Raw genomic sequence first — 27275 nt, 5'->3', positions numbered from 1 at the left:
TTGGGAAATTATTTTACCTGTTGTAGATTGGGACATGGTCTCTACTTCAATAGTTCGTGATGTAATCTCTTCTGCAGCAGTTGGAGACATGATTTCTCCTGTAGTAGTTTTTATCGTTGTCTCTCCTGCAGAAGTTTGGGCGGTGTTCTCTGCTGCAGTAGTTTCGGCCGTTGTTTCTCCTGCAGTAATTTGGGATATCGTCTGTCCTATTGTAGTTTGAGACAAGCTCTCTTCTGTGATAGTTTGGGATGTTGTCGCACCTTCAGAAGTTTGGGATATGATCTCTCCTGCGGTAGTTTGGGACGATGTCTGTCCTGTTGTAGGTTGAGATGTGGTCTCTCCTTCAGTAGTTGTAGGTTGAGATGTGGTCTCTTCTTCAGTAGTTATAGATGGCGTTTCTCCTGAAGGAGTTTGGGACATTGTCTCTCTTGTAATAGTTTTGGATGTCATGTCACCAGCAGTAGTTTGAGATGTTGTCTCACCTCCAGTTGATTGGGCCATGCTCTCTCCTGCATTTGCTCTGGACGTGGTCTCTCCTGTAGTAGATTGAGACGGTGTCTCTCCTGCTGTTGTCTGGGACATGGTCTCTCCTGCAGCAGTTTCAGAAGTGATCTCTGGTGCATTATTTTGGGATGTGGTCTCTACTACTATTGATTGGGACATGGTCTCTCCTGTTGTAGTTTGGAATGTGGTCTCTCTTGATGTACTTTGAAACTGAGTCTCCACTGTTCTACTTTGTGACATCATCTCTGCTGCAATAGTTTTTGTCGTGGTCTCACCTGTGGCAGTTTGGGACATTGTCTCTCCTGTAATAGTTTCAGATGTGATTTCTGGTGCAGTATTTTGTGATGCGGTCTCTACTGCTGTAGATTGCGACATGGTCTCTCCTGTTGTAGTTTGGAATGTGGTCTCTTCAGTAGAAGATTGGAACATGGTCTGTTCTGCAGTAGGTTGGGATGTTGTCACTACTGAACTAGTTTGGGACATTGTCTCTGCTGTAATAATTTCAGATGTCAGCTCTCCTGCAGTAGCTTTGGCCGTAGTCACTGGTGCAATTGTTTGGGTTGTGGTCTCTCCTATAGTAGATTGAGACATCATCTCCCCTGTTGTACTTGGGGATATGGTATCTCCTGCAGTGGTTTGGGACGCGGTCTCTCCTATGGTAGTTTTGGACGTGGTATCTCCTGCAGTACTTTGGGAAATTATTTTACCTGTTGTAGATTGGGACATGGTCTCTACTTCAATAATACGTGATATAGTCTCTTCTGCAGTAGTTTGAGACATGATCTTTCCTGTGGTAGTTTTTAACGTTGTCTCTCCTGCAGAAGTTTGGGCAGCGTTCTCTGCGGCAGTAGTTTCGGCCGTTGTCACTCCTGCAGTATTTTGGGATATTGTCTGTCCTGTTGTAGTTTGAGACAAGCTCGCTTCTGTGATAGTTCGGGATGTTTTCGCTTCCTCAGTAGTTTGGGATATGATCTCCCCTACGGTAGTTTGGGACGATGTCTGTCCTGTTGTACGTTGGGATGTTGTCTCTCCTTCTGTGGTTATGGATGTGAATTCTCCTGCAGGAGTTTGGGACATTGTCTCTACTATAGTAGTTTCAGATGCCATCTCTCCAGCACGAGTTTGGGATTTTGTCTCTCCTCCAGTAGAATGGGCCGTGCTCTCTCCTGCATTAATTCTGGACGTAGTCTCTCCTGTAGTTGTTTGAGATGTTGTCTCTCCCGCTGTTCTCTGGGACATGGTCTCTCCTGAAGTAGTTTGCACTGTAGTCTCTCTTGATGTACGTTGGGACTGAGTCTCCACTGTTGTACTTTGGGACATCATCTCTACTGCAATATTTTGTGTCGTGGTCTCACCTATAGCTGTTCGGGACATTGTCTCTCCTGCAGTAGTTTCAGCTGTAATCTCTGGTGCAGTATTTTGGGAAGCGGTCTCTGTTGATTGGGACCTGGTCTCTCCTGTTGTAGTTTGGAATGTGGTCTCTTCAGTAGAAGATTGGAACATGGTCTGTTCTGCAGTAGGTTGGGATGTTGTCACTACTGAACTAGTTTGGGACATTGTCTCTGCTGTAGTAATTTCAGATGTCAGTTCTCCTGCAGTAGCTTGGGCCGTAGTCACTGGTGCAATTGTTTGGGTTGTGGTCTCTGCTGTAGTAGATTGAGACATCATCTCCCCTGTTGTAATTACGGACATGGTCTCTCCTGCAGTAGTTTGGGACGTTGTTTCTCCTATTGTAATTTTAGATGTGCTTTCTTCTTCAGTACTTTGGGAAATTATTTTTCCTGTTGTAGATTGGGACATGGTCTCTACTTCAATAGTTCGTGATGTAGTCTCTTCTGCAGTGGTATGAGACATGATCTCTCCTGTAGTAGTTTTTATCGTTGTCTCTCCTGCAGAAGTTTGGGCGGTGTTCTCTGCTGCAGTAGTTTCGGCCGTTGTCTGTCCTGCAGTAATTTGGGATATCGTCTGTCCTATTGTAGTTTGAGACAAGCTCTCTTCTGTGATAGTTTGGGATGTTGTCGCACCTTCAGAAGTTTGGGATATGATCTCTCCTGCGGTAGTTTGGGACGATGTCTGTCCTGTTGCAGGTTGGGATGTGGTCTCTCCTTCAGCAGCTATATATGTGGTTTCTCCTGCAGGTGTTTGGGACATTGTCTCTCCTGTAGTAGTTTCGGATGTCATCTCTCCAGCAAATGTTTGAGTTGTTGTCTCTCCACCAATTGATAGGGCTGTGCTCTCTCCTTCATTTGCTCTGGTCCTAGTCTCTCCTGCAGTATATTGAGCCATTGTCTCTCCTGCTGTTCTCTGGGACATGGTTTCTCTTGCAGTAGTTTGGAATGTGGTCTCTCTTGATGTACTTTGGAACTGAGTCTCCACTGTTCTACTTTGTGACATCATCTCTTCTGCAATAGTTTGTGTCGTGGTCTCACCTGTGGCAGTTTGGGACATTGTCTCTCCTGTAGTAGTTTCAGGTGCGATCTCTGGTGCAGTATTTTGGGATGCGGTCTCTACTGCTGTAGATTGCGACATGGCCTCTCCTGTTGTAGTTTGGAATGTGGTCTCTTCAGTAGAAGATTGGAACATGGTCTGTTCTGCAGTAGGTTGGGATGTTGTCACTACTGAACTAGTTTGGGACATTGTCTCTGCTATAGTAATTTCAGATGTCATCTCTCCTGCAGCAGCTTGGGTCATAGTCACTGGTGCAATTGTTTGGGTTGTGGTCTCTCCTGTAGTAGATTGAAACATCATCTCCCCTGTTGTAATCTGGGACATGGTCTCTCCTGCAATAGTTTGGGACGCAGTCCCTCCTATGGTAATTTTGGATGTGGTTTTTTCTTCAGTACTTTGGGAAATAATTTTTCCTGTTGTAGATTGGGACATGGTCTCTATTTCAATAGTTTGTGATGTAGTCTCTTCTGCAGTAGTATGAGACATGATCTCTCCTGTAGTGGTTTTTATCGTTGTCTCTCCTGCAGATGTTTGAGCGGTGTTCTCTGCTGCAGTAGTTTCGGCCGTTGTCTCTACTGCAGTAATTTGGGATATCATCTGTCCTGTTGTAATTTGAGACAAGCTCTCTTCTGTGATAGTTCGGGATGTTTTTGCTCCTTCAGTTGTTTGGGATATGATCTCTCCTGCCATAGTTTGAGACGATATCTGCCGTGTTGTACGTTGGGATGTGGTCTCTCCTTCTGTGGTTATGGATGTGATTTCTCCTGCTGGGGTTTGGGACATTGTCTCTCCTATAGTAATTTCAGAAGCAAGCTCTCCAGCACTAGTTTTGGATGTTGTCTCTTCTCCAGTAGAATGGGACGTGCTCTCTCCTGCATTAATTCTGGACGTTGTCTCTCCTGTAGTAGTTTGGGACATTGTCTCTCCTGTAATAGTTTCAGATGCGATCTCTGGTGCAGTATTTTGGGATGCGGTCTCTACTGCTGTAGATTGGGTCATGGTCTCTCCTGTTGTAGTTTGGAATGTGGTCTCTTCAGTAGAAGATTGGAACATGGTCTGTTCTGCAGTAGGTTGGGATGTTGTCATTACTGAACTAGTTTGGGACATTGTCTCTGCTATAGTAATTTCAGATGTCAGCTCTCCTGCAGCAGCTTGGGCTGTAGTCACTGGTGCAATTGTTTTGGTTGTGGTCTCTCCTGTAGTAGATTGAGACATAATCTCTCCTGTTGTAATCTGGGACATGGTCTCTCCTGCAGTAGTTTGGGACGTGGTCTCTCCAATTGTAATTTTGGAAGATGTTTCTTCTTCAGTACTTTGGGAAATTATTTTTCCTGTTGTAGATTGGGACATGGTCTCTACTTCAATAGTTCGTGATGTAGTCTCTTCTGCAGTGGTATGAGATATGATCTCTCCTGTAGTAGTTTTTATCGTTGTCTCTCCTGCAGATGTTTGAGCGGTGTTCTCTGCTGCAGTAGTTTCGGCCGTTGTCTCTCCTGCAGTAATTTGGGATATCAACTGTCCTGTTGTAATTTGAGACAAGCTCTCTTCTGTGATAGTTTGGGATGTTTTCGCTCCTTCAGTAGTTTGGGATTTGATCTCTCCTGCCGTAGTTTGGGACGATGTCTGTCCTGTTGTACGTTGGGATGTGGTCTCTCCTTCTGTGGTTATGAATGTGATATCTCCTGCTGGAGTTTGGGACATGGTCTCTCCTGTTCTAGTTTCAGATGACATCTCTCCAGCACTAGTTTGGGATGTTGTCTCTCCTCCAGGAAAGTGGGTCGTGCTCTCTCCTACATTAATTCTGGACGTTGTCTCTCCTGTAATTGTTTGAGACGTTGTCTTTCCCGGTATTCTCTGGGACATGGTCTCTCCTGCAGTAGTTTGCACTGTAGTCTCTCTCGATGTACTTTGTGACTGAGTCTCCACTGTAGTACTTTGGGACATCATCTCTACTGCAATAGTTTGGGAGGTGGTCTCACCTATGGCAGTTAGGGACATTGTCTCTCCTGTAGTAGATTCAGATGTGATCTCAGGTGCAGTATTTTGGGATGTGGTCTCTACTGCTGTAGATTGGGATATAGTCTCTCCTGTTGTAGTTTTGAATGTGATCTCTTCAGTTGAAGATTGGAACACGGTCTGTTCTGCAGGAGTTTGGGATATTGTCACTACTGAAATAGTTTCAGATGTCAGCTCCTCTGTAGTAGCTTGGGCTGATGTCACTGGTGCAATTGTTTGGGTCATGGTCTCTCCTGTGATAGATTGAGACATCATCTCTCCTGTTGTACTCTGGGACATGGTCTCTCCTGCAGTAGTTTGGGACAATGTCTGTCCTGTTGTAGGTTGAGATGTGGTCTCTCCTTCAGTAGGTATAGATGTGGTTTCTCCTGCAGGAGTTTGGGACATTGTCTCTCTTGTAGTAGTTTTGGATGTCTTGTCACCAGCAGTAGTTTGAGATGTTCTCTCACCTCCAGTTGATTGGACCGTGCTCTCTCCTGCATTTGCTCTGGACGTGGACTCTCCTGTGGTAGATTGAGCCATTGTCTCTCCTGCTGTTCTCTGGGACATGGTCTCTCCTGCAGTAGTTTGGACTGTAGTCTCTCTTGATGTCTTTTGGGACTGAGTCTCCACTGTTGTACTTTGGGACATCATCTCTACTGCAATAGTTTGGGCCGTGGTCTCACCTATAGCTGTTCGTGACATTGTCTCTCCTGCAGTAGTTTCAGCTGTAATCTCTGGTGCAGTATTTTGGGAAGCGGTCTCTGTTGATTGGGACCTGGTCTCTCCTGTTGTAGTTTGGAATGTGGTCTCTTCAGTAGAAGATTGGAACATGGTCTGTTCTGCAGTAGGTTGGGATGTTGTCACTACTGAACTAGTTTGGGACATTGTCTCTGCTGTAGTAATTTCAGATGTCAGCACTCCTGCAGTAGCTTGGGCCGTAGTCACTGGTGCAATTGTTTGGGTTGTGGTCTCTCCTGTAGTAGATTGAAACATCATCTCCCCTGCTGTAATTACGGACATGGTCTCTCCTGCAGTAGTTTGGGACGCGGTCTCTCCTATGGTAATTTTGGGATATGACGTTTGGGATATAATCTCTCCTGCGGTAGTTTGGGACGATGTCTGTCCTGTTGTAGGTTGAGATGTGGTCTCTCCTTCAGTAGTTGTAGGTTGAGATGTGGTCTCTTCTTCAGTAGTTATAGATGGCGTTTCTCCTGAAGGAGTTTGGGACATTGTCTCTCTTGTAGTAGTTTTGGATGTCATGTCACCAGCAGTAGTTTGAGATGTTGTCTCACCTCCAGTGGATTGGGCCATGCTCTCTCCTGCATTTGCTCCGGACGTGGTCTCTCCTGTAGTAGATTGAGCCGTTGTCTCTCCTGCTGTTGTCTGGGACATGCTCTCTCCTGCAGTAGTTTCAGAAGTGATCTCTGGTGCATTATTTTGGGATGCGGTCTCTACTGCTGTTGATTGGGACATGGTCTCTCCTGTTGTAGTTTGGAATGTGGTCTCTCTTGATGTACTTTGAAACTGAGTCTCCACTGTTCTACTTTGTGACATCATCTCTGCTGCAATAGTTTGTGTCGTGGTCTCACCTGTGGCAGTTTGGGACATTGTCTCTCCTTTAGTAGTTTCAGATGTGATCTCTGGTGCAGTATTTTGGGATGTGGCCTCAAATGTAGTAGATTGGGACCTGGTCTCTCCTGTTGTAGTTTGGAATGTGGTCTCTTCAGTAGAAGATTGGAACGTGGTCTGTTCTTCAGGATGTTGTGATATTGTCACTACTGAACTAGTTTGGGACATTGTCTCTGCTGTAGTAATTTCAGATGTCAGCTCACTTGTAGTGGTCTGGGCCGTAGTCACTGGTGCAATTGTTTGGTTTGTGGTCTGTCCTGTAGTAGATTGAGACATCATCTCCCCTGTTGTACTCTGGGACATGGTCTCTTGTGCAGTAGTTTGAGACATGATCTCTCCTGTGGTAGTTTTTAATGTTGTCTCTCCTGCAGTAGTTTTGGCCGTTTTCTCTCCTGCAATATTTTGGGATATCATCTGTCCTGTTGTAATTTGAGACAAGTTCTCTTCTGTGATAGTTTGGGATGTTTTCGCTCCTTCAGTAGTTTGGGATATGATCTCTCCTGCCGTAGTTTGAAACGATATCTGCCGGGTTGTATGTTGGGATGTGGTCACTCCTGCTGGAGTTTGGGACATTGTCTCTCCTATAGTAATTTCAGAAGCCATCTCTCCAGCACTAGTTTGTGATGTTGTCTCTCCTCCAGTAGAATGGGCCGTGCTCTCTCCTGCATTAATACTGGACGTTGTCTCTCCTGCAGTAGTATGCACTGTAGTCTCTCTTGATGTACTTTGGGACTGAGTCTCCACTGTTGTACTTTGGGACATCATCTCTACTGCAATAGTTTGGGAGGTGGTCTCACCTATGGCAGTTAGGGACATTGTCTCTACTGTAGTAGATTCAGATGTGATAGGTGCAGTATTTTGGGATGTGGTCTCTACTGCTGTAGATTGGGACATAGTCTCTCCTGTTGTAGTTTTGAATGTGATCTCTTCAGTTGAAGATTGGAACACGGTCTGTTCTGCAGGAGTTTGGGATATTGTCACTACTGAAATAGTTTCAGATGTCAGCTCCTCTGTAGTAGCTTGGGCTGATGTCACTGGTGCAATTGTTTGGGTCATGGTCTCTCCTGTGATAGATTGAGACATCATCTCTCCTGTTGTACTCTGGGACATGGTCTCTCCTGCAGTAGTTTGGGACAATGTCTGTCCTGTTGTAGGTTGAGATGTGGTCTCTCCTTCAGTAGGTATAGATGTGGTTTCTCCTGCAGGAGTTTGGGACATTGTCTCTCTTGTAGTAGTTTTGGATGTCTTGTCACCAGCAGTAGTTTGAGATGTTCTCTCACCTCCAGTTGATTGGACCGTGCTCTCTCCTGCATTTGCTTTGGACGTGGACTCTCCTGTAGTAGATTGAGCCGTTGTCTCTCCTGCTGTTCTCTGGGACATGGTCTCTCCTGCAGTAGTTTGGACTGTAGTCTCTCTTGATGTCTTTTGGGACTGAGTCTCCACTGTTGTACTTTGGGACATCATCTCTACTGCAATAGTTTGGGCCGTGGTCTCACCTATAGCTGTTCGGGACATTGTCTCTCCTGCAGTAGTTTCAGCTGTAATCTCTGGTGCAGTATTTTGGGAAGCGGTCTCTGTTGATTGGGACCTGGTCTCTCCTGTTGTAGTTTGGAATGTGGTCTCTTCAGTAGAAGATTGGAACATGGTCTGTTCTGCAGTAGGTTGGGATGTTGTCACTACTGAACTAGTTTGGGACATTGTCTCTGCTGTAGTAATTTCAGATGTCAGCACTCCTGCAGTAGCTTGGGCCGTAGTCACTGGTGCAATTGTTTGGGTTGTGGTCTCTCCTGTAGTAGATTGAATCATCATCTCCCCTGCTGTAATTACGGACATGGTCTCTCCTGCAGTAGTTTGGGTCATGCTCTCTCCTGTAATAGTTTCAGATGTGATTTCTGGTGCAGTATTTTGGGATGCGGTCTCTACTGCTGTAGATTGCGACATGGTCTCTCCTGTTGTAGTTTGGAATGTGGTCTCTTCAGTAGAAGATTGGAACATGGTCTGTTCTGCAGTAGGTTGGGATGTTGTCACTACGGAACTAGTTTGGGACATTGTCTCTGCTGTAATAATTTCAGATGTCAGCTCTCCTGCAGTAGCTTTGGCCGTAGTCACTGGTGCAATTGTTTGGGTTGTGGTCTCTCCTATAGTAGATTGAGACATCATCTCCCCTGTTGTACTTGGGGATATGGTATCTCTTGCAGTGGTTTGGGACGCGGTCTCTCCTATGGTAGTTTTGGACGTGGTATCTCCTGCAGTACTTTGGGAAATTATTTTACCTGTTGTAGACTGGGACATGGTCTCTACTTCAATAATACGTGATAAAGTCTCTTCTGCAGTAGTTTGAGACATGATCTTTCCTGTGGTAGTTTTTAACGTTGTCTCTCCTGCAGAAGTTTGGGCAGCGTTCTCTGCGGCAGTAGTTTCGGCCGTTGTCTCTCCTGCAGTATTTTGGGATATTGTCTGTCCTGTTGTAGTTTGAGACAAGCTCGCTTCTGTGATAGTTCGGGATGTTTTCGCTTCCTCAGTAGTTTGGGATATGATCTCCCCTACGGTAGTTTGGGACGATGTCTGTCCTGTTGTACGTTGGGATGTTGTCTCTCCTGTGGTTATGGATGTGAATTCTCCTGCAGGAGTTTGGGACATTGTCTCTACTATAGTAGTTTCAGATGCCATCTCTCCAGCACGAGTTTGGGATTTTGTCTCTCCTCCAGTAGAATGGGCCGTGCTCTCTCCTGCATTAATTCTGGACGTAGTCTCTCCTGTAGTTGTTTGAGATGTTATCTCTCCCGCTGTTCTCTGGGACATGGTCTCTCCTGAAGTAGTTTGCACTGTAGTCTCTCTTGATGTACGTTGGGACTGAGTCTCCACTGTTGTACTTTGGGACATCATCTCTACTGCAATAGTTTGTGTCGTGGTCTCACCTGTGGTAGTTTGGGACATTGTCTCTCCTGTAATAGTTTCAGATGCGATCTCTGGTGCAGTATTTTGGGATGCGGTCTCTACTGCTGTAGATTGGGTCATGGTCTCTCCTGTTGTAGTTTGGAATGTGGTCTCTTCAGTAGAAGATTGGAACATGGTCTGTTCTGCAGTATGTTGTGATGTTGTCACTACTGAACTAGTTTGGGACATTGTCTCTGCTGTAGTAATTTCAGATGTCAGTTCTCCTGCAGTAGCTTGGGCCGTAGTCACTGGTGCAATTGTTTGGGTTGTGGTCTCTGCTGTAGTAGATTGAGACATCATCTCCCCTGTTGTACTCTGGGACATAGTCTCTCCTGCAGTAGTTCGGGACGCGGTCTCTCCAATGGTAGTTTTGGACGTGGTTTCTTCTTCAGTACTTTGGGAAATGATCTTTCCCAGAGTATTCTCTGTTTTCTCTCCTGCAGTATTTTGGGATATCATCTGACCTTTTGTAATTTGAGACAAGCTCTCTTCTGTGATAGTTTGGGATGTTGTTACGCCTTCAGTAGTTTGGGATATGATCTCTCCTGCGGTAGTTTGGGACGATGTCTGTCCTGTTGTAGGTTGAGATGTGGTCTCCCCTTCAGTAGTTATAGATGTGGTTTCTCCTGCAGGAGTTTGAGACATTGCATCTCTTGTAGTAGTTCCGGATGTCATCTCTCCAGCACTAGTTTGGGATGTTGTCTCTCCTCCAGTAGAATGGGTCGTGCTCCCTCCTGCATTACTTCTGGATGTAGTCTCTCCTGTAGTTGTTTGAGACATTGTCTTTCCCTCTGTTCTCTGGGACATGGTCTCTCCTGCAGTAGTTTGCACTGTAGTCTCTCTTGATGTACTTTGGGACTGAGTTTCCACTGTTGTACTTTGGGACATCATCTCTACTGCAATAGTTTGAGAGGTGGTCTCACCTTTGGCAGTTTGGGACATTGCCTCTCCTGTAGTAGATTGCAATTTGCTCTCTTCTGCAGTAGATTGGGACATGGTCTGTTCTGCAGGAGTTTGGTACGTTGTCACTCCTGAACTGGTTTGGGTCATCATCTCTGCTGTAGTAATTTCAGATGTCATCTCTCCTGTTGTACTCGGGGATATGATCTCTCCTGCAGTAGTTTGGGATGTAGCCTCTCCTCTGGTAGTTTTGGATGTGGATTCCTCTTCAGTTCTTTGGGAAATTATTTTTTCAGTTACAGATTGGGACATGATCTCACCATCAGTAATTAGAGATGTTGTCATTCCTGCAGTAGCTTGGGCTGTTGTCTCTCCTGCAGTAATTTGGGATGATGAATATCCTGTTGTACTGTGGTATGTGGTCACTCCATCAGTAGTTAGCGATGTGGTTTCTCCTGCAGTAGTTTGGGACATTTTCTCTCCTGCAGTAGTTTGGGACATTTTCTCTCCGGCAGTAGTTTGGGACATTGTCCATCCTGTAGTAGTTTCGGATGTTGTCTCTCCAGCAGCAGTTTGGGGTGTTGTGTCTCCTCCAGTAGCTTGGGCCGTAGTCTCTCCTGCAATAGTTCTGGACATGTTCTCTCCTGTAGTAGATTGAGTCATTGTCTTCCCCACTGTACTCTGGATCATGGTCTCTCCTGCAGTTGTTTGGGGCATGGTCACTCCTGCAGTAGTTTGGAATGTGGTCTCTTCTGTAGTAGATTGGAACATGGTCTGTTCTGCAGTTGTTTGGGATGTCACTCCTGAACTAGTTTGGAACATTGTCTTTGCTGTAGTAATTTCAGATGTCAGCTCTCCTGCAGTAGTTTGGGCAGTAGTCACTGGTGCAATTGTTTGAGTCGCTGCCTCTCCTGTAATAGATTTAGACATCATTTCTCCTGTTGTATTCTGGAACATGGCCTCTCCTGCAGTAGTTTGGGATGCGGTCTCTCCTATGGTAATTTTGGATGTGGTTTCTTCTTCAATACTTTGGGAAATGATTTTTCCTGTTGTAGATTGGGGCATGGTCTCTATTTCAATAGTTAGTGATGTGGTCTTTTCTGTAGTAATTTGGGACATGATCTCTCCCGTGGTAGTTTTTAACATTGTCTCTCCTACAGGTGTTTGGGTTGTGGTCTCTCCAGCAGTAGTTTCAGTGGTTGTCTCTCCTGCAGTAGTTTGGGATACCATTAGTCCTGTTGTGGTTTGAGACAAGCTCTCTTCTGTGATAGTTTGGGATGTTATTGCTCCTTCAGTAGTTTGGGATATGATCTCTCCTGCAGCAGTTTGGGATGATGTCTGCCCTGTTGTATATTGGGATGTGGTCTCTCCTTCAGTAGGTATGGATGTGATTTCTCCTGCAGGAGGTTGGGACATTATCTCTCCTGTAGTAGTTTCAGATGTCATCTCTCCAGCAGTCATTTGGGATGTTGCCTCTCCTCCAGTAGATTGGGCCGTGCTCTCTCCTGCAATAGTTGTGGATGTGGTCTCTCCTGTAATAGATTGAGAAACTGTCTCTCCCACTGTTCTCTGGGACATGGTCTCTCCTGCAGTAGTTTTGACTTTAGTCTCTCTTGTACTTTGGGACAGAGTCTCCCCTGTTGTACTTTGAGACATCATCTCCCCTGCAGTAGTTTGAAACAAGGTATCTACTACAGTAGTTTGGGCCATGATTGCATCCGTTGCAGTTTGGGACATTGTCTCTCCTATAGTAGTTTCAGATGTGATCCCTGCTGCAGTAGTTTGGGATGTGGTCTCTTCTGTTATCGATTGGGACATGGACTCTCTTGTTGCAATTTGGGACATGGTCTGCTCTGCAGTAGTTTGGGTCACTCCTGCTATTGTTTGGGACATTATCTTTCCTGTATTAGTTTTGGATGTGATATCTCCTGAAGTAGTTTGGAATGATGTCTGTCCTGTTGTAAGTTTGGATGTGGTCTCTCCATCAGTAGTTAGGGATATGGATTCTCCGACAGCAGTTTGGGATATGGTTTCTTCTGTAGTAGTTTCAGATGTCATCTCTCCTGCAGTAGTTTGGGATGTTGTCTCTGCTCCAGTAGATTGGGCCATAGTCTCTCCTGCAATAGTTCTGGACGTGTTCTCTCCTGTAGTAGATTGAGACATCGTCTCTCCCATTGTTCTCTGGGACATGGTCTCTACTGCAGTAATTTGGACTGTGGTCTCACCTCTTGCTGTTTGGGACAATGTCTCTCCTGTAGTAGTTTCAGATGTGATATCTGCTGCAGTAGTTTGGGATGTGGTCTCTAATGTAGTAGATTGGGACATAGACTCTCCTGTATTAGATAGGGACATGGTCTCTCCTGCAGTAGTTTTGGTCTTGGTAGCCCCTGCAGTATTTTGGGACATCGTCTGTCCTGTTGTAGTTTGAGAATTGGTCTCTTCGGTGATAGTTTGGGATGTTGTCTGTCCTTTAGAGGTTTGGGACGTGATCTCTCCTGCAGTAGTTTTGGACAATGTCTGTCCTGTTGTACGTTGGAATGTGGTCTCTCCTGCAGTAGTTAGGGATGTTATCTCTCCTGCAGTAGTTTGGGATGTTATCTCTCCAGCAGGACTTCGGGTCCTGGTCATGCCAGTAGTAGTTTGGGATGTTGTCTCTCCACCAGTAGCTTGGGACATAGTCTCTCCTGTAATACTGGATGTGGCCTCTCCTGTAATAGATTGAGACATTATCTCTCTTGTTGTACTCTGCAACATTGTCTCCCCAGTTGTACTTGGGGACATCATCTGTCCTGCAGTAGACTGGAACGAGGTCTCTACTGCAATAGTTTGGGCCGTGGTCTCACCTGTTGCAGTTTGAGGCATTGTCTCTCCTGTAATAGTTGCCGATGTGATCTCTCTTACGACAGTTTGGGATGTGGGCTCTACTGTAGTAGATTGAGACATGGACTCTCCTGATATAGTTTTGGACATGAACTGTTCTGTAGTAGTTTGGGATGTGGTCACTACGGCAGTAGATTGGGACATTATCTCTCCTGTAGTAGTTTCAGATGTGATCTCTCCTGTAGTTGTTTTGGATGTTATCTCTACTGCAGTACTTTGGGCCATAGTCTCTCCTGGAATAGTTTGGGATGTGGTCTCCCCAACAGTAGATTGTGACGTGATCTCTCCTGTGGTAGTTTTTAACGTTGTCTCGTCTGAGGTCTCTCCTGCAGTAGTTTGGGCCATGGTTTCTCCTGTAGTAGTTTGGGCCATGGTTGCTCCTATAGTAGCTTTGACCATTGTCTTTCCTGCAGTAATTTTGCTCATCGTCTCCCGAATTGTGGTTTTGGACATCACCTCTCCTCCAGTAGTTTGGGAGATGGTCTGTTCTGCAATAGTTTGGGACGTGGTCTCTCCTATGGTACTTTTTAATGTCATCTCTCCTTCAGTAGTTTGAGCCATTTTCTCTCCTGCAGTAATTTTGGATGTCATTTCTCCAGCAATAGTTTGTGATTTTGCCTCTGCTGCAGTACTTTTGGCCACGGTTACACCCTCAATAGTTTGGGATGTTGTCCCTCCTCCAGTAGCTTGGGCCATGCTCTTTCCTGAAATAGTTGTGAACGTGGGCTCTCCTGCAGTAGTTTGAGACATGGTCTCCCCTGTTGTATTTTGGAACATCTTCTCTCTTCCAGTAGTTTGGGACGAGGTCTCAATTGCAGTAGCTTGGGCCGTGCTCTCTCCTGCAATATTTCTGGACGTGATCTCTCCTGTAGTAGACTGAGACATTGTCTCTCCTGTTGTACTCGACATGGTTTCTCCTGGAGTAGTTTGGGATGTGGTCTCCCCTGTTGTACTTTGGGACATCATCTCTCCTCTTGTAGTTTGGGACCAGGTCTCTACTGCGGTAGCTTGGGCTGTGATCTCACCTGTTGCAGTTTGGGACATGGTCTCTCCTGTTGTAGTTTGGGACATGGTCTGTTCTGCAGTAGTTTGGGATGTTGTCTCAACTGCAGTAGCATGGGCCGTGGTTTCTTCCGCAATAGTTTGGGACGTGGTCTCATCGGTAGTAGATTGAGACATCGTCTCTTCTGTGTTAGTGTACTTCGTTGTACTTTGGGACATCATCTCTCCTCCAGTAGTTTGGGACATAGTCTGTTCTGCAGTAGTTTTGGACCTGTTCTCTCCTATGGTAGTTTTTAACGTTGTCTCTCCTTCAGTAGTTTGGGCCATTGTCTCTCCTGCAGTAGTTTGTGACGATGACTGTCCTGTTGTAAGTTGGGATGTGGTTATCCCTTCAGAGGTTGGGGCTGTAGTCTCTCCTGTTGTACTTTGGGACATAGACTCTCCTGCTGTAGTTTGGGATGGCATCTGTCCTGCAGTAGTTTGAGATGTAGTCACTACTGTAGTAGATTGGGACATGGTCTCTCCGGTTGTAGTTTGAGATATGGTCTGTTCTGCAGAAGTTTGGGATGAGGCAAATCCTGCAGTAATTTGGGACATATTCATTCCTGTTGCCATTTGAGACATAGTTTGGGACTTTGTCTCTCCTTCAGTAGTTTGGGACATGACAACTCCTGCGGTAGTTTGGGACAATGTCTGTCCTATTGTACGTTGGGACGTAATCTCTCCTGCTGTAATTTGGGATGCGGTCTCTGTTGTGGTTGATTGGAACGTGGTCACTCTTATTGTAGTTTGGGACATCGTCTCTCCTGAAGTAGTAGGGGTCGCGTTCTCTACTGCCGTGGTCTCACCTGTTGCAGTTTGGGACATTGTCTTCCATGTAGTAGTTTCAGGTGTGATCTCTCCTACAGTAGTTTGAGATGTTGTCTCTCCTCCAGTAGCTTGGGCCATAGTCTCTCCTGCAATAGCTCTGGATGTAGTCTCTCCTGTAATAGATTGAGACATTGTCTCTCCTGTTGTACTCTGGGACATGGTCTCTCCTGCAATAGTTTGGGATGTGGTCCCTCCTCTGGTAGTTTCGGACATTTTCTCTCCTATTGGAGCTTGGTCTGTAATCTCTCCTGCAGTAGTTTTGGCTGTTGTTCCTCCTGCAGTAGTTTTGGATGTGGTTTCACCTTCAGTGCTTTGGGTTACAATTTGTCCTGATGTAGATTGGGACATGGTCACTCCTTCAGTAGTTGGAGATGTGGTTTCTCCTACAACAGCTTGGGATATGATCTCTCCTGCAGTAGTTTGGGACATCATGTCTTCTGTAGTACTTACGGATGTCATCTTTCCTGCAATAGTTTGGAATGTTTTCTTTACAGCAGTACTTTGGGTCATGGATACACCTGCAGCATTTTGGAATGTTGTCTCTATTGCTGTAGCTTTGGCCATAGTCTCTCCTCCAATAGTTTGGGACGAGGTCTGTACTACTGTAGTTTGGGCCTTGATCTCACCTGGTGCAGTTTGGGACATGGTCTCTCCTGTCATAGTTTGGGACATGGTCTGTTCTGCAGTAGTTTGAGATGTGGTCTCTCCTGCAGTAGTTTGGGATGTTGTCTCAATAGTAGTAGCATTGGCTGTGGTCTCTCCTGCAATAATTTGGGACGTGGTCTCATCAGTAGTAGATTGAGACATTGTCTCTTCGGTGGTAGTGTACTTTGCTGTACTTTGGGACATCATCTCTCCTCCAGTAGTTTGGGACATAGTCTGTTCTGCTGCAGTTTGGGACGTGATCTCTCCTATGGTAGTTTTTAACGTGGTCTCGCCTGCAGTAGTTTGTGCTGTGTTCTCGACTGTTGGTGTTTGGGACAAGATCCCTCCTAATGTAGTTTGAGTCGTGGTCTCTCCTGCAGTAGTTTGGAATGTGGTCTCTCCTGTAGTAGATTGGGACATCGTCTCTCCTGCAGTAGTTTGGGCCATTGTCCCTCCTGTTGTACTTTGGGATGTGGTTTCTGCTACTTTAGATTGTGACATCGTCTCTCCTGTTGTAGTCTGGGACATGGGCTCTCCTATTGTAGTTTTTAACGTGGTCTCTCCTGCAGTAATTTGGGACGTTGTCTCTCCTGCAGTAGTTTCAGCTGTTGTCTCTCCTGCAGTGATTTGGGACATCATCCGTCCTGTTACAGTTTGAGACATGGTCTCTTCTGTAATAATTTGGAACGTTGTTTTTCCTTCAATAGTTTGTGACACTATCTCTCCTGCATTAGTTTGCGACGATGACTGTCCTGTTGTAAGCTGGGATGTGGTCTCCCCTTCTGAGATGTGGGCCGTGGCCTCTCCTGTTGTACTTTGGGACATTGACTTTCCTGCTGTAGTCTGGGATGTCATCTCTCCTGCAGTAGTTTGGGATGTGGTCTCTACTGTAGTAGATTGGGACATGGTCTGTTCCGCAGAAGTTTGAAATGAGGTCAATTCTGTAGTAGTTTGGGACATCGTCTTGCCTGCATTAGTTTTGGATGTGATCTCTCCTGTAGTAGTTTGGAATGATGTCTGTCGTGTTGTACGTTGGGATGTGGTCTCTCCTACAGTAGTTTGGGCCATTGTTTCTCCTGCAGTAGTTTCAGCTTGTGTCTCTCCAGCAGTGATTTGGGACATTGTCTGTCCTGTTACAGTTTGAGACATGGTCTCTTCTGTGATAGCTTGGGGCATTGTCTCTCCTTCTGTAGTTTGTGACATTAGCCCTCCTGCTGTAGTTTGGAGGGGTGACTGTCCTGTTGTAAGTTGGGATGTGGTCCCCCCTTCAGAGGTTTGGGCTGTAGTCTCTCCTGTTGTACTTTGGGACATAGACTCTCCTGCTGTAGTTTGGGGCGTCATCTCTCCTGCAGTACTTTGGGATGTGGCCTCTACTGTTTTAGATTGGGACATGGTCTCACCATTTGTAGTTTGAGACGTGGTCTGTTCTGCTGAAGTTTGGAATGTGGTCACTCCTGCAGTAGTCTGGGACACCGTCTCTCCTGTTATACTATGGGACATGGTTTCTCCTGTAGTAATTTGGGATGTGTTCTTTCCTATGGAAGTGGTGGATGTGGATTCTCCGTCAGTACTTTGCAATATGATTATTCCTATTGTAGATTGGGACATGATCTCTCCTTCAGTAGTTACAGATGTTGTTTCTCCTGCAGTAGTTTGGGACATGGATTCTCCTGTGTTAGTTTTTGACACTGTCTCTCCTGCAGTATTTTGGGCCGTGATCTCTCCTGTTGTACTTTGGGCTGTGGTCTCCCCTGTTCGAGTTTGGGACATTGTCTCTCCTGTAGTGGTTTTGGATGTGATCTCTCCTGCTGTTATTTGAAGTGTTGTCTCTCCTGCAGTTCTTTGGGCCGTAGTCTCTCCTGCAATAGTTTGGGTTGTTGTCTTTCCTGTTGTACTTTGGGACGTGGTCTCTACTGTAGTTGTTTGGGATGTGGTCTTTTCTGTGGATGTGGGCTGTGACATTGTCTCTCCTGTTGTAGTTTGGGACATGATCTCTCCTGTAATTTGGGATAATGTCTGTCCTGTTGTATGATGGGATGTGATCACTCCAGCAGTAGTTTGGGATGTTGGCTCTATTGCAGTAGTTTGGGTCGTGGTCTCTCCTGTGGTAGTTTTGGATAATCCTGTGGATTCTTCAGTACTTTCGGATATGATTTTCTCTATTGTTGATTGGGACATGGTCTCTCCTTCAGTAGATAGGGATCTGGTTTCTCCCATTGCACTTTGAGATATTGTATCTTCTTCTGTAGTTTGGGACATCATAACCCCTGCAGTAAGTTGGGGTGTTGTTTCTCCTGTAGTAGATTGGGACATGGTCACACCTGTTGATGTTTGGGACATGGTCTGTTCTACAGTAGTTTGGGATGTGGTCTCTTCTGATGTAGTTTGAGACATGATCTCTCCTGTAGTAGATTGAGACATTGTCTCTTCTGTTGTACTCTGGGATGTCGTCTCTCGCACTGTAATTTGGGACATTATCTCACCTGCAGTAGACTGAGACATGGTCTCTCTTGTAGTTTGAGGCATCATCATGCCTGCAGTAGTTTGTGTAATGATCTCTCCTGTGGTAGTTTTGGATGTGGATTCTCCTTCAGTACTTTGGGATATGATTTTTCCTGATGTGGATTGGGACATGGGCTCTCCTTCAGTAGTTAGGGATGTGGTTTTTCCTGGAGTAGTTTGGGACATGGTTTCTCCAACAATAGTTTGTGAGGTGATCTTTCCTGTGGTAGTTTTTGACATTGTCTTTCCTGCAGGAGTTTGGGCTGTGGTCCCTCCTGTTGTAGTTTGGGACTTGATCTCTTCTGCAATAGTTTGGGATATGTTCACTTCTGATGTAGTTTTGGACATGATCTCTCCTACAGTTGTTTGGGCTGTCGTCTCCCCTGTTGTACTTCGAGATGTAGTCTCTCCAGCTGTAGTTTGGGACATTGTCATCTCTGCAGTAGTTTGGGGTGTGGTCTCTCCTGTTGTAATTTGGGATGTTGTCTCTCTTGATGTAGCTTGGGACATCATCTCTCCTGCAATAGTTTGGGATGTTGCGTTTCCTGCGGTACTTTGTGTCGTGGTGACTCCTGCCGTAGTTTGCGATACAGTCTCTCCTGCAGTAGTTTGGGCCATAGTCTCGCCAACAATTGTTTGAGATGTGGTCTCTCCTGTAGGAGTTTGTGATATTGTCTCTCTTGTACTTTGGGATGTGGCCTCTACTGCAGTCGCTGGGGACATGGTCTGTCCTGCAGTAGACTGTGACATTATCTCTCCTGTTGGAGATTGGGACATGATCTCTCCTGCAGTAATTTGGGATGATGTCTGTCCTGTTGTATGTTGGGACGAGATCTCTCCTGAGGTCGTTTTTGATGTCCTCTCTGCTGCAGTAGTTTGGTCCATGGTCTCACCTGCAGAAGATTGGGATGTGGTTTCTCCTGCAGTAGTTTGGGACGTGATTTCACCTTCAGTAGTTTGAGACATTTTTCCTGATGTAGATAGGGACATGGTCTCTCCTTCAGTAGTTGAGATCGTGGTCTCACCTGATGGAGTTTGTGATGTTGTCTCTCCTGTAGTGGTTTCAGATGTGATCCTTGCTGTAATAGTTTGCGATATAATCCCTCCTGTTGTACTTTGTGACATGCTCTCTCCTGCTGTAGTTTGGGGCATCAACTCGCCTGCAGTAGACTGGGACATTGTCTCTCCTGTTGTAGTTGGGGACATGATCTTTCCTTCACTAGTATGGGCCGTGGTCTCTCCCACAGTAGTTTGGAATGCGGTCCCTCTTGTGGTAGATTGGGACATTGTTTCTCCTGTTGTAATTTGGGACATGATCTCACCTGTTGTAGTTTGGGAAATGGTCACTTCGGCAGAAGTTTCAGATGTGGTTTCCTCTGCAATAGTTTGGGCCGTGGACTCTCCTGTTGTACTTTGGGACGTTGTCTCTCCTTCAGTAGTTTGGGCCGTGAACTCTCTTACAGTAGTTTGGGACATGATCTCTCCTGCAGTAATTTGAGACAATGTCTGTCCTATTGTAGTTTTGGATGTAATCTCTCTGGCAGGAGAATGGGACATGGTCTCTCCTGCAGTAGTTTGTGTCATGATCTCTCCTGTGGGAGGTTTTGATGTTGTCTTGTTTGTTGTAGTTTCGGACATGATCTCTCCTTTGGTAGTTTGGGCTGTGGCGTCACCTGCAGTGGATTGGGACATGAGCTCTCCTGCAGTAGTTTGGGATATGGTCCTTCCTGTGGTAGTCTCAGTTTCAGACATGATCACTCCTGTGGTAATTTGCGATGTTGTCTGTACTATTGTACTTTGGGGTCTGGTCTCTCTTGCAGTAGTTAGGGAAGTGGTCTCATCTGTTCTAGTTTGGGACGTGATCTCTTCAGCAGTATTTTGGGCGATGATCTCTTCTATGGTAGTTTGGGACGATGTCTGTCCTGTTGTACGTTGGGGCCTGGTCTCTCTTGCAGTCGTTTGGGAAGTGGTCTCCTCTGTTGTAGTTTGGGACGTAATCTTCCCTGTGGTAGTTTGGGACATTAATACCCCATCAGTACTTTGGGATATGATCTTTCCAGTTATAGATCGGGATATGGTCTCTCCTTCAATAGTTTGGGTCATGCCTTCTTCTGTAGTAGTTTGTGACCTGATCTTTCCTATAGTAGATTGAAGCATCATCTCTCCAGCAATAGTTTGGGATGTGGTTTCTTCTGTTGCAGTTTGGGACATGACTTCATCTGTGGTAGATTGGGATGTTGTCTCTCCTTCAGTTGCGTGGGTGATGGCCTCTCCTGCAGTAGATTGGGACGTAGTTTCACCTTCACTAGTTAGAGACATGACTTGTCCTGTTGTAGATTGGGACATGATCTCTCCTTCAGTAGTTAGGGATATGGTTTCTCCTGAAGTAGTTTGGGATGTTGTCTCTCCTGCCCTAGCTTGGGATATAGTCTCTCCTACAGTTGATTGGGACATGTCCTGTTCTGCAGTAGTTTGGGATGTGATCACTCCTGCATTTGTTTGGGCTGTGGTCTCACCTGTTGTACTTTGGGATATCGTCTCTCCTGTTGTAGTTTGGGACATGGTATCTCCTGTGGTAGTTTTGAACGTGAAATCTCCTTGAGTACTTAAGGATATAATTTTTCGAGTTGTAGGTTGGGATATATATTGGGACATCGCCTCTCCTGCAGTAGTTTGAGATGTTGTCTCTACTGCAGTAGCTTGGGCCGTAGTCTCTCCTGCAATAGTTTGAGACATGGTCTCTATTGTAGTAGATTGAGACATTGTATCTCCAGTTGTACTCTGGGACATCATCTCTCCTGCAGTCGTTTGGGCTGTAGTCTCTCCTGTTGTAGTTTGGGATGTGGTCCCTCCTGTAATAGTTTGAGACATGGTCTCTCCTGCTGTAGTTTGGAACATCTGTCCTGTTGTACTTTGGTATGTGGTCTCTCCTGCAATAATTTGGGATATGGTCTGTTCGTATGCAGTTTGGGACATGATCTCTCCTGTGGTAGTTTTGAACTTTGTCTCTCCTGTAGTAGCCTGGGCTATTGTCTCTCCTGCTGTAGTTTCATACATGGACTCTCCTGCAGCAGTTTGGGACGTGGTTTCACCTTCAATAGTTTGAGACATGATTTTTCCTGTTGTAGATTGAGACATTGTCACTCCTCTAGTATTTTCGGATGTGGTCTCCCCTGCAGTACTTTGGGCTGTGGTCTCCCCTGCAGTAGTTTGGGCTGTGGTCTCCCCTGCAATAGTTTGGGCTGTGGTCTCCCCTGCAGTACTTTGGGCTGTGGTCTCCCCTGCAATAGTTTGGGCTGTGGTCTCCCCTGCAATAGTTTGGGCTGTGGTCTCCCCTGCAATAGTTTGGGATATACTCTCTCCTACTGTCGTTTGAGACTTCATCTCCCCTGCAGTAAACTGGGTCGTTGTCTCTCCTGTTGTAGTCGGAGACACAATCGTTCCTGCAGACGTTTGGGCTATTGTCTCTCCTGCAGTAGCTTGGGATGTGTTCCCTCCTGTTGTAGACTGGGATATCATCTCTCCTTTTGTAGTTTGGGATGTATTCCCTCTGGTTGTAGTTTGCAACATGGTCTCTCCTGCAGAAGTTTCAAATGTGGTCGCTTCTTCAATAGTTTGGGACATAGTCTCTCCTGAAGTAGTTTGTGCCATGTTTTGTCCTGCAGTAGATTGTGATATGGTCTCTCCTGTTGTAATTTCAGACATGATCTCTCCAAAGATAGTTTGGACCATGGTCTCTCCTGCTGTGGATTGGGACATGAATGATCCTTCAGTAGTTAGGGATATGGTCTCTCCTGCAGTAGTTTTTGCCTTGGTTTCTGCAGTAGATTCGGACATCGTCTCCCCTGTTGCAGTTTGGGACATGATCTCTTCTGTGGTAGGTTGTATTGTTGTCTCTCCTATTCTACTTTGGGACAGAGTCTCTCCTGCAGTAGTTTGAGTTGTGGATTCTCCTTCAGTACTTTGAGATTTGATTTTTCCTGTTGTTGATTGAGACATAGTCTCTCCTTCAATATTTAGGGATGTAGTCTCCCCCACAGTAGATGGGGAATTGATCTCTCCTATGGTAGTTTTTGATGTTATCTCTTCTGCAGTAGTTTGGGCCGTGGTCTCTCCTGTTGTACTTTGGGACATACTCTCTCCTGTTGTCATTCGGGACATCATCTCCCCTGCAGTAGACAGGGACATCTTCTCTCCCATTGTAATTGGGGACATGATCTTTCCTGTAGTTGTTTGGGCCATGGTATCTCCTGCAGTTGTTTGGGACGTGACCTCTCCTGTAGTAGATTGGGACAATCTCTCTCCTGTTGTAGTTTGGGACATTGTCTCTTCTGCAGCAGTTTTGGGCATGGTATTTCCTGAAGTAGTTTGTGTTGTGGTCTCTCCTGCAGTAGTTTGTGCCATGGTCTCTCCTCCAGTAGATGGGGACATGATCTCTCCTGCAGTAATTTGGGAAGATGTCTGTCCTGTTGTACTTTGGGCTGTTATCCCTGTGGGTGTGTTTGTTGTAGCTGTCTCAGCTGCCGTGGTTGTTGAACTCTCAGATAATGTCATTGTCGAGGTGGTCTCAGTTTGTGGCACTCTTGAGCTGGTCCCACTTGGTGTAGCTTTTGGGTTGGTCTCACCTGAAGTAGTTGTTGGGGTGATTTCTGCTGGTGTAACTCTTGAGGCAGTCTCTGCTGGTATCTCCATTGGGGTGGTTTCAGCTACTGTCATTGATGTGGTGTTCGCACTTGGTGTAGATGTTGAGGTTGTTGATAAGGTGCTCTCAGCTGCTGTCGCTGTTGGCCTGGTCTCACCTGATGCACTTGTTGAAGTGGTCTCACCTGGTGTAACTGTTGAGAAAGTCTTTGTTGCTGTTGAGGTGATCTCCACTGGTATCGATGTTGAGCTGGTCTTAACTGGTAGAGTTGTGTAGGTGGTGTCTGTGAGAGTGGTTGTTGAAGTGATCTCAGCTGGTGGTTCTGTTGAGCTTGTCTCAGCTGGTGCTGCTGTTGGAGTGGTCTCAACTAGTATAGTTGTGGAGATGGTCTTTGCCAATGTAGTTGTTGAAGTGGCCTGTGCTGGTGTTGCTTCTGAGGTAGTGTCAGATGGTGTCAGTGTAGGAGTGGTCACTGCTGGTGCAGTTGTTGTTCTGGTCTCAGCTAGTTTTGGGATGGTCTCTGCTGGTGCAGCAATTGAGATGGTCTCAACTGGTGTTGCTGCTGAGGTAGTCTCAGCAGGTGTGGTGGCCTCAGCTGATGTCACTGTCTCTGCTGGTATCGCTGTTGGGGTGGTCTCAGCTACTGTCATTGAGATGGTCGAACTCGGTGTAGTTATTCGACTCTTCCCACCAGGTATGGATGTTGCATTTGTCTCACCTGGGGTAATTGATGAAGTGGTCTCAGATGATTTAGCTGTTGTGAATACCTCAACTGCTGTCGCTGTTGACCTGCTCTCACCTGGTGTACTTGTTGAAGTGGTCTCACCTGGTGTAACTGTTGAGGTGGTCTCAGCTTCTGTCGCTGTTGAGGTAGTCTCAACTCGTGTTACTGAAGAGGTGGTCTCTTCTGAGGTCATTGTTATGGTGGTCTCAGCTGGTGTAATTGTTGATGTAGTCTCAGCTGATGTCGCTGTTGAACCGATCTCAGCTGGAATCGTTCTTGAGCTGGTCTCATCTGGTGCTGCTGTTGGATTGGTCTCAACGTGTGTAGCTGTGGAAGTTGTCTCCGTGCGTGTAGTTGATGAAGTGGTCCCAGATGTTGTGGCTGTAGGAGTGGTCACAGCTGGTGTAGTTGTGCTGGTCTTGAGTAGTGTCACTGTTGGGATGGGTGTATCTGGTGTTGTTGTTGAGATGGTCTCAGATGGTCTCACTGTTGATGTGGTCTCACTTGTTCTCTCTCTTGAGTTGGTCTCACCTGGTGTTATGGATGAAGATGCCTCAACTGGTGCGGCTATAGGAGTGGTCTCAGCCAGTGAGGTTGTTGAATTGACTTTTGTCAGTGACGTTTTTGAGGTGATCTCAGATGGCTTCACTGTAAGAGTGGTCACAGCTGGTGTAGTTTCACTGGTCTCATCTTGTATCGCTGTTAAGAAGGTTTTCGCTGTTAAGTTGGTGTGATCTGGCTTAGTTGTTGAGGTGGCCTCAGCTAATGTAATTATTGAGGTGGTCTCACCTTGTGTCATTCTTGAGGTTGTCTCTGCAGTTGTTGACGTGGTCTCAACTGGTGTAGTGCTTGAGCTGGCCTCAGTTGGTGTTGGTGACCTGCTGTCAAATGGAGTTGCTGTTGAGATAGTCTTAGCTGGTGACATTGTTGCTGGTGTAGCTGTTGGGTTCATGCCATCTGGAGTAGTTGTTGGGATGGTCTCAGCTGATGTCGCTGCTGAGGTGGTCTCAGCAGGTGCCACTGGTGAGGTGGTCTCAGCCGGACTCACAGTTGAAGCTGTCTCTGCTGTTATCTCTCTTGGGGTGGTTACAGGTGGAGTCATTGTGGAGATGGTCACACTTGGGGTAGTTGTTGAGCTCGTCCCACCAGGTGTAGATATTGAGGTCCCCTCGCCTGGAGAAATTGATGAGGTGATCTCAGCTGACATAGCTGTTGAGAATACCTTAGCCACTGTCGCTGTTGACCTGGTCTCACCTGCTGTACTTGTTGAAGTGGACTCACCTGGTGTAACTGTTGAGGTGTTCTCAGCCTCTGTCGTTGTCGCGGTGATCTGCGCTGGTCTCTCTATTGAGATGGTCTCAACTGGTGTTGTGGGTGTAGATGCCTCAGCTGGTGTTGCTGTTGGATTGGTTTCAACTGGTGTAGTTGTGGAGGTAGTCTCTGGGGGCCTGGTTGTCACAGTGGTCTCAGCTGGTGCCGCTGTTGGAGTGGTCTCAACTATAGATGTGAAGATGGTCTTTGCCGAAGTAGTTATTGAAGGGGCCTGTGTTGGTGTTGCTTTTGAGATGGTCTCAGATCGTGTCACTGTAGGAGTGGTCACAGCCGGCATTGCTGTTGTGCTGGACTCCACTTGCGATGCTCTTGTGGTGGTCTCAGCTGGTGCATTTGCTGAGGAGGCCTCAGCTGATGATACTATTGAAGTGGTCTCAGCTGATGTTACTGTTGAGGTGATCTCATCTGGTGTTACTTTTGAGATAGTCTCTGTTAGTGTAGTAGTTGAGGTAGTCTCAGCTGGTGTTACTTTTGAGATGGTCTCAGTTTGTGCAGTTGTTGTAATAGTTTCACCTAGTGTAGCTGTTGAGGTGGTTTCAGCTGGTGTTTTTGTCGATGTGTCTTGGGATACTTTTGAGGTTCTCTCAACTGGTGTCAGCATTGAGGTGGTCTCAAATGATGTTGCTGTTAAGATAGTCTCTGCAGATGCGGTTGTTGAGGTGGCCTCAACTAGCATTGTTGTTGTCCTGCTGTTAAACGGAGTTGTTGTTGAGATGGTCTTAGCTGGTGTCATTGTTGAGCTAGTCTCTGCTGGTGTCACTGTAGAGGTGGTCTCAGCTGGGATCACTGTTGAGAAGGTCTCATCTGTTGAGGTGGTCGCAGCCTGTATTGCTGCTGAGGTGGTCTCAGCTGTTGTTACTGCTGAAGTAGCCTCAGCTAGCACAGCTGTTAAAGTGGTCTCTACTGGTGTTGCTGTTGTGGTGATATCAGCTGGCGTATTTGCTGAGGAGGTCACACCAGGCATAGTTGTTGAGATGGTCTCAGCTTGTGTAGTCGTTAAGGTGCTCTCAGCTGGTGTTACTGTCGATGTTATGTCTTGGGTTACTGTTGAGGCTATCTCAGATAGTGTCAGCATTGATGTGGTCTCAAATGATGTTGCTGTTGAGATAGTCTCTGCAGGTGCATTTGTTGAAGTGGTCTCTGATAGTGTCGCTGTTGAGGTGATGTCTGCTTGGGTTAGGGTTGAGGTGGTCTCAGCTGGTGTTGCTTTTAAGGTGGTCAGATCTGGATTAGATGAGGTGGCCTCAGCTAGTGTGATTGATGAGGTGGTCTCACCTGGTGTAGTTCTTGAAGTAGACTCAGCTTGTGTGGTTGTTGATGTGGTCTCAACTGGTGTAGTAGCTGAGCTGGCCTCAACTAGCGTCGTTGACCTGCTGTTAAATGGAGTTGCTGTTGAGATGGTCTTAGCTGGTGTCATTGTTGATGTGGTCTCAGCTGCTATAGGGTTGATGGTGGTCTCATCTGGTGTCACTGTTGAGATGGTCTCATCTGGTGATGCTATTAAGGTGGTCTCAACTGGTGCAGCAGTTGCAGTGGTCTCAGCAGCTGCTGCTGTTGAGGTAGTCAATGTTGCAATGGTTTCAACTGGTAAAGCTGTTGATGTGGAGTCAGCCGGTGTAATAGTTGAGATGGGCTCAGCTCGTTTAGCTGCTGAGCTGGTCTCAGCTGGTGTTGCCGTTACAGTGGTCTCAGTTTGTGTTGCTGCTGAGGTGGTCACAGCTAGTGTCACTGTTGGAGTGATCTTATCAGTTGTAGCTGTTGGGATGGTCTCACTTGGTGTAGTTGTTGAGGTGGCCTCAACAGATATCACTGTTGAGGTGGTCTCAGCAGGTGTAGATGCTGAGGTGGACTCTGTTGGCGTTACTGTTGTGTCGGTCACATCTGGTAACACTGTTGATGAGGTCTCACTGGCTGTAGTTCTCGAAATTGTTTCAGCTTGTGTTGTTGTTGATTTGGTCTCAACTGGTGTAGTATTTTGGGTTACTGTTGAGCTTCTCTCAGATGGTGTCAGCATTGATGTGGTCTCAAATGATGTTGCTGTTGAGATAGTCTCTGCAGGTGCATTTGTTGAAGTGGTCTCTGATAATGTCGCTGTGGAGGTGATGTCTGCTTGGGTTATGGTTGAGCTGGTCTCAGCTGGTGTTGCTTCTAAGGTGGTCAGATCTGGATTAGTTGAGGTGGCCTCAGCTAGTGTGATTGATGAGGTGGTCTCGCCTGGTGTAGTTCTTGAAGTAGTCTCAGCTTGTGTGGTTGATGTGGTCC

The sequence above is a fragment of the Amblyraja radiata genome, chromosome 14 (genome assembly GCF_010909765.2).
Source record: "Amblyraja radiata isolate CabotCenter1 chromosome 14, sAmbRad1.1.pri, whole genome shotgun sequence".
In the NCBI taxonomy this organism is placed as follows: Eukaryota; Metazoa; Chordata; class Chondrichthyes; order Rajiformes; family Rajidae; genus Amblyraja; species Amblyraja radiata.
The sequence above is the reverse complement of the archived record's forward strand: the minus strand, read 5'-3'. Positions refer to the sequence as shown.